Source organism: Mustelus asterias, chromosome 3 (assembly GCF_964213995.1).
Source record: "Mustelus asterias chromosome 3, sMusAst1.hap1.1, whole genome shotgun sequence".
Classification (NCBI taxonomy): Eukaryota; Metazoa; Chordata; class Chondrichthyes; order Carcharhiniformes; family Triakidae; genus Mustelus; species Mustelus asterias.
The window spans coordinates 41,047,641-41,059,970 of NC_135803.1; the positions used below are offsets into that span (position 1 = coordinate 41,047,641).

Consider the following 12,330-nt stretch of genomic DNA (forward strand, 5'->3'; position numbering starts at 1 on the left):
TTTGTCAAATGCTTTACTAAAGTCCATATAGACAACATCCACGGCCCTTCCTTCGTCAACCATTTTGGTCACTTCTTCAAAAAACACCACCAGGTTCGTGAGGCATGACCTCCCTCTCACAAAACCATGTTGACTATTGTTAATGAGTTTATTCCTTTCTAAATGCGCATACATCCTATCTTTAAGAATCTTCTCCAACAACTTCCCCACCACGGACGTCAAGCTCACCGGCCTATAGTTACCCGGGTTATCCTTCCTACCCTTCTTAAATAACGGGACCACATTGGCTATCCTCCAATCCTCTGGGACCTCACCTGTGTCCAGTGACGAGACAAAGATTTGCGTCAGAGGCCCAACGATTTCACCTCTCGTCTCCCTGAGCAGCCTTGGATAGATTCCATCAGGCCCTGGGGATTTGTCAGTCTTTATATTCTCTAACAAACCTAACACTTCCTCCTTTGTAATGGAGATTTTCTCCAACGGTTCAACACTCCCCTCCGAGACACTCCCAGTCAACACATCCCTCTCCTTAGTGAATACCGACGCAAAGTATTCATTTAGGATCTCCCCTACCTCTTTGGGCTCCAAGCATAAGTCCCCACTTTTGTCCCTGAGAGGTCCGATTTTTTCCCTAACAGCCCTTTTGTTCCTAAATTATGAATAAAATGCCTTGGGATTCTCCTTAATCCTGTCTGCCAAGAACATTTCGTGACCCCTTTTTGCTCTTCTAATTCCCCGTTTGAGTATTTTCCTACTTTCATTATACTCCTCCAGAGCTCCCTCCGTTTTTAGCTGCTTGGACCTAACATACGCCTCTCTTTTCCTTTTGACCAGTCCCTCAGTTGGCTTTTTAGCACATAAAGTATCCAATGAAAATAATGACCCATTATCCACATTGGTAACAGTATGAGAAGAAGAGAGGAAAAGACATTTTCAAGTGAAAATGCTTCAAATGTCCATGGATTTATTTTACCATGTGTAACATACATTGTTTCTATTAATAGAATTTTTAAAAGTTTAATTAGCACTGCCTAGAATTCCAGTGAAAAGGTAATGAGGAAATTGAACAAAAGATTTAAAACATGATTTGCCTAGAATAGAATGAAATGGAGGATATTCAATTTTAATTTATTAACTGCTACATTTATTTCAGGCTTGAAGAGGAGACGGTAACTCAGTTAGAAATATTTCAAGTAGGAATCATATTTTAAAGTAAAATGGAAAAAGCTGTAAATGGTGAAAAATCCTGAGTACACCAGAAGTACACAGCAGATCACCCAGTATCTGTAAAGTATAGGCAGATTATGAAGAGCAATGGATCAGCGTTTACACCACGACCCTCAGGGAAGCTAATGATCCTACCTGCAAACTAAATTCCAAAGGAAACTTCATGTGAAGAGTCCACACAGGGACTCCTAGTCAAAGTTCCAAAGCCAAAAGGAACAATGAAAAATTGCCCTAAGATTACTTTGCAGTCGGGCCCACTCTCTGAATCTTCCAACTCAGCGTTGAGGGCCATTGGCAGCCAAGCAAAGCCTCAACAAAGTCCTTGCTGCTCAACATTCCATTGATATCATTTATCTGCAAGAAATCCACATTGGAACAGAAGAAGCAGGCTGCTATTCAATCAAAGACTATGACCCCTTGTGCTACCACCCTCATGTCAAACTTGGCCACACCACCCATGTACGAAATGACATTGCTCAAACAAATCATCTGGCAATGACCATTTTCTCTAACACCCTCGCGGTTGGTGGGTTCCACATAGCCAATGTCTACAAACCCACAAGCATCAGCTGGGAGCAGCAAGTCTTACCCACCTTCCCCCTCCCAGCCATTAGTGTGGGGGACTTCAACATCACCATTCCCAGTGGTGGTCAATGATGGTGAAGCGCTTGCAGAGTCGGCATCCAAAAATGATTTGACACTTATACACAACCCCAAACAGTGAGGAACATTCATCCAGACGACATAGCGATTACACCCGCAACCTGTGCTGGGTTAGTTCCCTTAATGGGACTCCCTACCCTATATAGAGCCTTGCCTTAGATGACTTCCTGCACAACCAACACTGTCCTCTACTCCTTCACATAGGCTGACATGTTCGTCATTAACAGCCCCAACAAGATGTGACATAACTTCCGGAAAGCTAACCGGACAAAATACAGTGAAACCTTGGAACGCAGCAACTCAACAATCCCACTAAGAAACATCACTGTTGACAAAGCATACAACTGAATCTGTGGTGCCTTCTACAAAGCAGTCTGTATTGCAATTCCCTTAAGCTACCAACTCATCTCCATTCCATACTTAGATGGAGAGTGCTGCCCTCCTAAAGGCACACAAGGAATCAAGGGACCCAGAGGTAGGAGACCATCTGAATGAGTCCCTCAATGCTGTGTGCCACACCAAGTGGGAGGAAACCTTAGCAGAGCTAAATTTCACACATTCCAGCAGGTGCTGGAGTCTAATCTGTCACCTTGGAGCACCCACCCAAAACTGTCCCTCAGTTATCCCAACCATGTCTCCAGCCATCTACTTGCCATAGCTAAGGCACCCCTGGACAAAACACCCAAAGAAACGTCCAGGATGAATCAAGATAACACCATCAGCAACACAGAGAACACATCAGCCCCACCCCCTTTAAGGTTGCAGAACTAAAGAAAGTCCTACAGGGCCTGAAGTGTGGCATGGCAGCAGGATATGACAATATCATACCACAATTTATGAAAACGCTGACACTCCGAGCTCTTCCTGGCTGACCGAATTTTGCATGATGGTCATAAATTTCAACACCATTCCAAAGAAATGGCGGACAGCAAAAGTCATTGCCATACCAAAACCCGGAAAGGACCCCATACCTGCAGCTAGCTACCATCCAGTCTCTTTCTCTCTCCTGTTGGTCCCATACAAAATCCTTGAATGCCTCATCCTTCAGCGCTTATCCCCAATCATAGAAGTCCTTAACGTTGACCAAGCTGGTTTCCACAAGGACCACAACACAGGGGAACAGGGACTGGCCCTTATCACTTGTATTGAAAACGGCATTCAGTAAAACTTGAAAACACGTGCTGTGTTCCTCGACCTCACAGCTGCCTACCACATGATGGGCACACAGGCCTCCTGAAGCTGTCACGATCGTAATCAACTTGTACACAAATGATCTTCCAAAAGCTACCTCCCGAAAATTCACGTATGCTGACGACAGCTGCCTCGCAACTCAAGCCCCCGACTTCAGCACCTTGGGCCGGACCCTAAATGAAGACTTGTCAAAACTTGATACATGCTGACTCAAGTCAAGCCCTGCAAAAACAGTGTTGTTATAAAGCAGAGGTTTATTCCTCCCTCTGAGAACTAACACCGAAACACCCAAAGAAGAGTACCTCGCCCGGTAACCTGTAAAAAGTGTGTATGAAGTGGTGCGACCTGCTCTTCAGCAACTTCTGGCTGTTAAATAAAAATAAATCCCTTACACACTCTCTCTGAAATCAACATGTAACAATTTATTTATCTAACTAACAGTGAGCAAATTAACTAAACTATTAACAAGCCAAATAAATCCCTTCCAACTATTAACTATTCTCAAATAAAACATGATTCTAATGGTATGCTGTTCAAATAAATACAATTCCCACTCATTAACAAAATAGAATGTAGTCACTCTCTGAATTACAACCAGGTTTTGTGTCTTCCAGAATATTCTGGGCCTTCTCTGTTGATTCTTCTGTCTGGAACTTCTTTCTTCTTTGGTACCTTTGCTCTCTAGATGGTGCTTTCTCTAAGGCATAGATGAAGCTATAAGAGCCAGCGATTCTCTCTCTAAGTTGAGAACTGTTAGCTCTGGCAGGTAGCAGTTGCTCAGCCCTCTTTGTCCCACCACCCCCTTCTTTTATACTCGTGATGACATATCAATATTTCCCACAATAGGATTGGTTCTAGATTGTCAAAACCATCTGATTTAAATTTAATAGGTTTTTGGTATCTAAGTGCCCAATTCAAATTGATTGGCTAAATTCAAAAAATTCAAAAGGCCATTGTCTTGGTAAATCTGCTGCTTGGCCTTTCGGTACAAACGTTTCAGTTTGAGGCTCTCTATGACCTTGCATTTTTAAATCTCTAAGCACAGAAAAGGCACCACCTTTTAACGGGACCATGCAATGCTTTCGCCCCAGCACTTTACAATTTTACAAACACCAAATTCTAACTTTCTACCTCCCAAGCTACAATTACTCTACCCAACTTCGCAACAGTATCCAGCTTATTCCATCTTAACAGTGCAAAAGCCAATAAAGAGCTCAACATTCAGATGAATGGTTACAAGTTAAAACACCACCCAACTCAAACATACCTCAGAGTGACCCTAGATAGAACACTGACCTTCCGGGAACACCTAAAAGCAACTGCAGACGAGATGAAGTGCAGAAACAACTTGATTGTCAGACTAGCCGGCTCAATGTGGGGTGCTGCTACCCCCATCCTCCAAACCTCAGCACTCGCACTCTTACATGCAGTAGCACAATACTGCATCCCTGTTTGGTCAAGGTCATTTCATGCACGCAATGCTCACACACCCAAGGTACGACTCCTATCAAGAAGGCCAATCTGGAAAAACTCTCCACACAGGACTTCAAAACTGTGCAAGAGTGCGAGTGCTGAGGTTTGGAGGATGGGGGTAGAAGCGCCCCACATTGAGCTGGAAAGTCTGACAATCAAGATGTTTCTGCACTTCATCTTGGCTGCAGTTGCTTTTAGGTGTTCCCAGAAGGTCAGTGTTCTATCTATGGTCACTCTGAGGTATGTTGGAGTTGGATGGTGTTTTATTCCATCTGAACAAATGAATGGGAATAAAAGCAAATTACTGCAGATGCTGGAATCTGAAACCAAAAGAGAAAATACTGGAAAGTCTCAGCAGGTCTGGCAGCATCTGTAAGGAGAAAAAAGAGCTGACGTTTCGAGTCCAGATGAAAGTGAATGGGAATCTTTGGACATGACAAACTAGCACCTGGTCTCAAACCCAACCCAACAGTTACCTGGTTGCAGTCTTCCAAGGAAAAAGTGGTCCACTCTCAACAGGTTCAGAACCAGTCACTGCCCCTGCCTGGCCAAAGTCCACAAATGGGGCTTTAGTGGCAGCCCCCTATGTTCTTGTAGGAGGAAGTAAGCTATGCACCACATCATTAATGTGCGGCCAATCCACAGGCTCAGTGGAGGCTATTTTGCACTCACACAGGACAGGAAGAAACTGCTTGGCTGAGGGACTTTGCTTTCACTATATAAAAATGAAGTTTCAGATGTGTATGAACTGAAAGAACATTGAACATCTTTCAGACTTTAGTTTAGATTTAAAAAATACATATCCAAAACTACATAATCTGCTTTCTCTCCTCCAACTTGATCGAATTAACCTTGCCCTTGTAACCCTGCTTCATCTAAAGACTACAGCCTAAATTCCTCATGTTGGCCGACACAGGGGATTTATTAGCAGCTTTAGTTCAATAAAAGTGTCCCAAAATGTCTGACATCAACAAAAATAGGGATGAATGAGGCTAAAGAAATAGGAAGAAGCAAGGCCATGGAGGAACACATAAAAGGATGGTGGAACATGTAGAGGAGAGAAGTTTTCAAAGACGACTCCATCAAGACAATGCGTGTATTTTTAAAAACTGGACTAAAATAAGTATGCTCGAAATTGTTAAATGCATCAAAGTTTTAGTATTAAATATATTCACATCAACTCAAGTCAAATTACTGACAATCTGCAGTTTTAAACTGCAGTTGTACACAACAAAAGAAATGTAAGCGAAGCACTTCTCTGCTTTCACAAAACATTAGTTCCTGACATTCTCTGATTCTCACCGTCTCCAGCAGCTGCTGGCAGTTCAGTGCACCATCTGGACATGTAATACCATCAAACCCCATCAGAAAGTTTCCATTATTACACAGGCACAAGATAACTGACTGTATGTCTTCTGTAAACTAATGACCTAATTTAAACATAAACCAGAACTCTGAATGAACTCTTTCCTACCTCTGTATAATTTATTGATTCTGGTCAGGTAATGCTGAAGTCACTGACTATTTACAAGTTTGTTAAGTGACTGGGATAAGAATCTATTTAGAGAACCAATAAGGTTTCAGTTTTCATAAAAAATGCAAGTAAATTAAATACTTGCAGAAGATTGGGTTTCAAATGGAACATTAAATACAAGGACACATTGCTCATAACGTAATGATATAATGACCTTCAAGGTGATCTCTAACCTTCATAGAGCTGTTCAACAGGCTTGGGGATCCTTCCACCACTTCCCTCACTATTCCTCAAAGGGTAAAACAGTGTGGGTGTGAAGATATGCTAAAAAAAAAAGGTGATCTCTGCCCTTTATCTGAATCTTCCTTCATGCCTTCTCTGAACTCATCCTGCCCAAGTGACTCTCTTGACCCTGTCCCACCAACCTGCTGATCACCCAACTTTTCTTTGAGTCCTATGCTTGTTGACATTGTAAATGGTTTGCCCACCTTAGGTACTGTCACCTTCCCTTTCAAAGCCACTGTAATCACTGTGCTCAAAACATCCACCCTCAAGCCCCTCTACCCCTTGAACATCTCCCAAATTAGTGCCCAACCTTCCCACTGCTCCATATTTAGATTTTTTAAATGAGGGCTTGCATACCACCACATGACTGTTACTGTACCAATTATGTAATATCCCTCATTATCCTTCTAGCTGCTAGATTGGGTCTGTGGCACGTGTTTTCCTCACCACCAAGAGGGAAAAGCATACCTGACTTTATCCTCATCGACCTGCATTTGTCCATGACAGTATCGGTAGGAGTGGCCACTGCACACTTCTTGTGGAGACAAAGTCCTATCTTCATCATGTTGTGTGGCATTACCACCACGCTAAATGGAATAAATTTCAAATAGATCTAGCAACTCAAGACTGGGCATCTATAAGACACTGTGAGGCCACCAGCAGCAGAAATGTACTCAACCACAATCTGCAACCTCATGGCCCGGCATACCCTCCATTAGCCCGGCATATCTACCATGACCTCTGAGCCAGGGGATCAACCCTAGTTCAGTGAGGAGTGCATGCCAGGAGCAACACCAGGCATATCTGAAAAATGAGCTGTTAACCCGGTGAAGCTACAATACAAGAATATTTGAATGTCAAACAGCATAAGGAGCAAGTAATAGACAGAGCTACGTGATTCCACAACCAATGGATCAGATCTAAGCTCTGCAATCCTACTACATCCAACCATGAATGGTGGAGGACAATTAAACAACTCAATGGGGGAGAAGGCTCTACAAATATCTCCATCTTCAATGATGGTGGAGCCCAGCACATCAATGGAATAGATAAGACTGAAGCATTCGTACCAATCTTCAGCCGAGTGGATGATTCATCTTGGCATCCTCCGAAAGTCCCCAGCATCTCAGATGCCAGTCCTCAGCCAATTTGATTCACTCCATGTGATATCAAGAAACAACTGAAGGCACTGGATACTGCTAAGGCTATGGGCCTTGACAATATTCTGGCAACAGTACTAAAGATTTGTGCTCCAGAACTTGCCTTGCCCTTAGCCAAGCTGTTCCAGTACAGCTACAACACCTACAGGACAAATCCAACCCAATTACTGCCCCATCACTTCCATCACTTTACGTAGAGTGGTCAACAATAGAGCTATCAAGTGGCACTTCTATACAATAACTTGCTCACTGACGCTCTGTTTGGGTTCTGCCAGGGTCATTCAGCTCCTGACCTCTTTACAGCCTTGGTTCAAACATGAACAAGAGAGCTGAATTCCAGAGGTGAGGATGACTGCCCTTGACGTCTAGGCAGCACTTGAATGAGTGTGGCATCAAACAGCCCAAGCAAAACTGACATCAGTGGGAATCAGGGAGAAAATTCTCTGCTGATAGGTGTTATACCCAGCACAAAGGAAGATGGTTGGAGTCAATCATCTCAGTTCCAAGACATCGCTGCAGAATTTTCTTAAGGTAGCGTCCAAGGCCCAACCATCTTCAGCTGCTTCATCAATGACCTTTCTTCCATCACAAGGTCAAAAGTGGGGATGTTTGCTGATGACTGTACAATGTTGAGCACTATTCACGACTTCTCAAATACTGAAGCAATCTATGTCCAAATTCAGCAGGACCTACACAATATCCAGGCTTGGACTCAGAACCGGTAAGTAACATCTGCGTCAAACAAGCCATTTCCAACAAAAAAGAATCTAACTATTGCTCCTTGACATTCAATTACACTACCATCACTGCATCACATATTATCAACATCCTGGTGGTTACCTTTGACCAGAAACTGAATTGAACCATCTGTATAAAAACTGTGGATATAAGAGCAGGTCAGAGGCTAGGAATCCTGCAGCAAGTAACTCACCTGCTGACTCTCCAAAGCCTATCTACAACCTACAAGAAGCAAATCAGGAGTGTGTCGGAATATTCTACACTTGCCTAGATGATGCAGCTCCAACAGCACTCAAGAAGCTCAACAAAATCCAGGACAAATCAGCCCGCTTGATTGGCATTCCCTCCACTACTGACAAACAGTGGTATAGTGTGTACCATCCACAAGGTGCACAAAACTCCTTAGAAAGCACCTTCCAAAGATGGCTACCGTTTAGAAGGACAAGGGCAGCAGACACACTGGAACACTACCAACTGCAAGTTCCCCTCCAAGTCACTCACCATCCTGACCTGGAAATATATTTCTCTTCCTTCACTGTAATTGGCTCAAAATCCTGGAACTTCCTCCTCAACAGCACAAGTGTGTTCCAACACCACAAGGACTGCAGCGGTTCAAGATGGCAGTTCACCACCTTTTTCCTCAAGGGCAATAAAGGATAGGCAATAAATGCAGGCATTGACACTCACTTCCCATAAATTAATTTTAAAAGGATCTTCGATTCCCTTGCATAACAAGAATCGATCTACCTCCATCCTAAAATATTCAAAGACCCCCACCTCCACTAACTTCTGAGACATGGGGCGGAATTTTCCCGTCCCGCCCACCACGGGAATCGTAGAGGGCAGGACACAGACCATGCAAAGGTCCATTGATCTCGGGCAGGATTTTCCAGTCTTGGGACAAGTGTGGCTGGAAAATCCCACCCAGAGTTCCAGAGTTGCGTAACCCTCAGGAAAAATCTCTCCTAATCTCTGGAGATCCCTAATTTTAAACCATACCCCCCAACAGTTCTGGATCACCCACAAAAGGAAACATCCTTTCCACCTTGTCAAGAGCGTTCAAGATCTTACAAACTTCAATCAACTCACCCCTCACTCTTCTAAACTCCAGTGGAAACAAACCCAGTCTGTCCAACCTTTCCTCATAAGACAAGCCACTCATTCCAGATATCAATCTGGTAAACTCCCTCTGAATCATCTCCAATGCATTTACATTGGGGTGGCACGGTAGCACAGTGGTTAGCACTGCTGCTTCACAGCTCCAGGGACCTGGGTTCGATTCCTGGCTTGGGTCACCGTCTGTGTGGAGTTTGCACATTCTCCTTGTGTCTGCATGGGTTTCCTCCGGGTGCTCCGGTTTCCTCCCACAGTCCAAAGATGTGCGGGTTAGGTTCATTGGCCATGCTAAAATTGCCCCTTAGTGTCCTGAGATGTGTAGGTTATTGGGATTAGTGGGTAAAGTATGTAGGGATATGGGGATAGGGCCTGGGTGGGATTGTGGTCGGTGCAGACTCGATGGGCCGAATGGCCTCTTTCTGTACTGTAGGGTTTCTATGATCCTTCCTTAGATAAAGAGACTGCACACAGCGTGCGAGATGAGATCCCACTGTTTCACTGAAGCATGACATTCTTACTTTTATGTCAATTCTTCTGGTAATAAAGGACACAATTCCATTAGCCCTCTTAATTACCTGTTGTCCCTGCATACTAACTCTGATTCAGAACACCAACATTCCTCCGTACTTACGGCACATTTTCCCACATTATACTCCATCTGCCAGATTTTTTGCCACTCAACCTTTCTATATTCATCTTACGTCCTCATCGCAACACACTTCCCTGTCATGTCATCTGCCAATTTAGCTGCCGTGCCTTTGTTCCCTTTGTCTAAGTCACTGATATAAATTGTAAAAAGTTTCGATGAGGCCCCAGCACAGAACCCTGTGGGACTATTCGTCACATCCTCCCAATAAGAAAAAGACCCATTTGTGCATATTATCTGATTTCTGAGAGCCAGCCAATCTTCCAGCCATAAAAATATACTACCGCTACACTTACAGCTTTTATTTTCCATAATAACCTTTGATGTGGCACCTTATCAAATGCCTTCTGGAAATTGAAGTACAGTATGTCTACAGGCATACTGTACTTCATAGCATTAGCATACTGTGCATGCTAATCCTTCAAAGAACTCCAATAAATATGTATAGCAACTTTAACTGTACACTGAAATTTTGGTTTACTTTTACAGCAAATAACCTAGTTGTAGGTTCAAATGCAACAAGGTCTGGACAATGTCCAGGCTTGGGCCGACAAGTGGCAAGTAACATTCGCTCCACACAAACGCCAGGTAATGGTCATCATCAATAAAAGTCACTCTAACTATTGCCCCCTGACATTCAATGGTGTTACCATCACTAAATCTCCCACTGTCAACATCCTTGGGATTACCATTGACCAGAAACTCAACTAGACATGCCACATAAACACAGTGGCTACAAGACCAGGTCAGAGGCTAGTAATACTGCAGCGAGTAACTCACCTCCTGACTCCCCAAAGCCTGCCCACCATCTACAAGGCATAAATCAGGAATGTCATGGAATACTTCCCACTTGCCTGGATGGTGCAGCTCCAACAACCCTCAAGAAGCTTGACATCATCCGGGACAAAGCAGCCCGCTTGATTGGCACCACATCTACAAACATCCACTCCCTCCACCACCGACACTCAGTAGCAGTAGTGTGTACTATCTACAAGATGCACTGCAGCAATTCACCAAAGATCGTTGGATAGCACCTTCCAAACCCACGGCTACTTTCATCTAGATGGGCAACAGATACATGGGTATACCACCACCTGTAAATTCCCCTCCAAGCAACTCACCATCCTGACTCAGACATTTTTTTCTGGTCCTTTGCAGTCACTGGATCAAAATCCTGGAATTCCCTCTATAATGCCATTGTGGGTCAACCCATAGCACATTTACTACAGCAATTCAAGAAGGCAGCTCACCACAACCTTCTCAAGGGCAACTAGGGATGGGCAATAAGTGCTGGCCAGCAAGTGACGCCCTTGTCCTATGAATCAATTTTTAAAAAGTGAACAATAGCAGTACCCTTTACACTGCCGGAACTATGTTTGCAATCATGCTGTTAATTCAGTGGAATTTTGTGGTGCAATTTATATAAAATGGCACTTTAGTTGTGATGCTGTGTAATCTAAGTTAAGTGGCATTAGTGCAAGCCCTTGATTCGAGTTGATTGTTGCAGTCTCATTAACTCCAATCTGTGGCATCTATGTATAGTAGTCCAAATTCAATCTGCTGCATTGAGTTAACAGATCTCTAGGTTTATGATGCACCACAATTGACCTAAATGGCCTTATTTGGTGGCTCCCAGTCACTACTCCAACGGAAATATAAATTTCAGGTATGGGTGGCACAGTGGTTAGCACTGCTGCTTCACCCGGGACCCGGGTGAAGCAGCAGGGACCCGGGTTTGATTCCAGCCTTGGGTGATTTTTGTCCCCATGTCTGCATGGGTTTCCTCTGGGTGCTCCGGTTTCCTCCCACAATGCAAAGATGTGCAGGTTAGGTGGACCAGCCATGCTAAATTGCCCCTTGGTGTCTCACGATGTGTAGAGTCAGGGGATTAAGTGTGTGGGGTTATGGGGATATGGCGGGTTCGGGCCTGGGTAAGGTGCTCTGTCGGAGAATCGGTGCAGATTCATTGGGCCGAATGGTCTCCTTCTGCACTGTGATTCTGCTGATGAGTTGCATTGCCTGTAGCACTGTGCCCAGCTAGAGCTAACTGTTGGGTGGGGATGGAAGACAAATGAGGGAAGCTTCTAGTCCAGGCTCGAGTTACTCGTCTCTAGTTTGGGAGTGTGCCTCATATTAATTTAAGGGAGGGGGTGTCTGAAGTTCTTTCTGGATGCACTCTACTAGTTTTAAATAGCAAACAATGATTCTCCTTAGAAAAACAATTAGAAAGAAAAGCTGCAAAGGGATGTAAGCTGGTATGGTGAGTGGGCAAGAACATGGCAGATAGAATACAACGTGGTGGAATTTAAAGATATCCATTTCAGTAGGAGAACTAATAAAGCAGAATATTTTTTCAA

General features: G+C 43.9%; 1 protein-coding gene across 1 annotated transcript in view; it reads right to left on the reverse strand.

The window, feature by feature from the left end:
• Positions 1-12,330, reverse strand: part of pde6d (phosphodiesterase 6D, cGMP-specific, rod, delta) — a 60,696-nt gene that overhangs the window by 36,661 nt on the left and 11,705 nt on the right. The window lies entirely within an intron of this gene.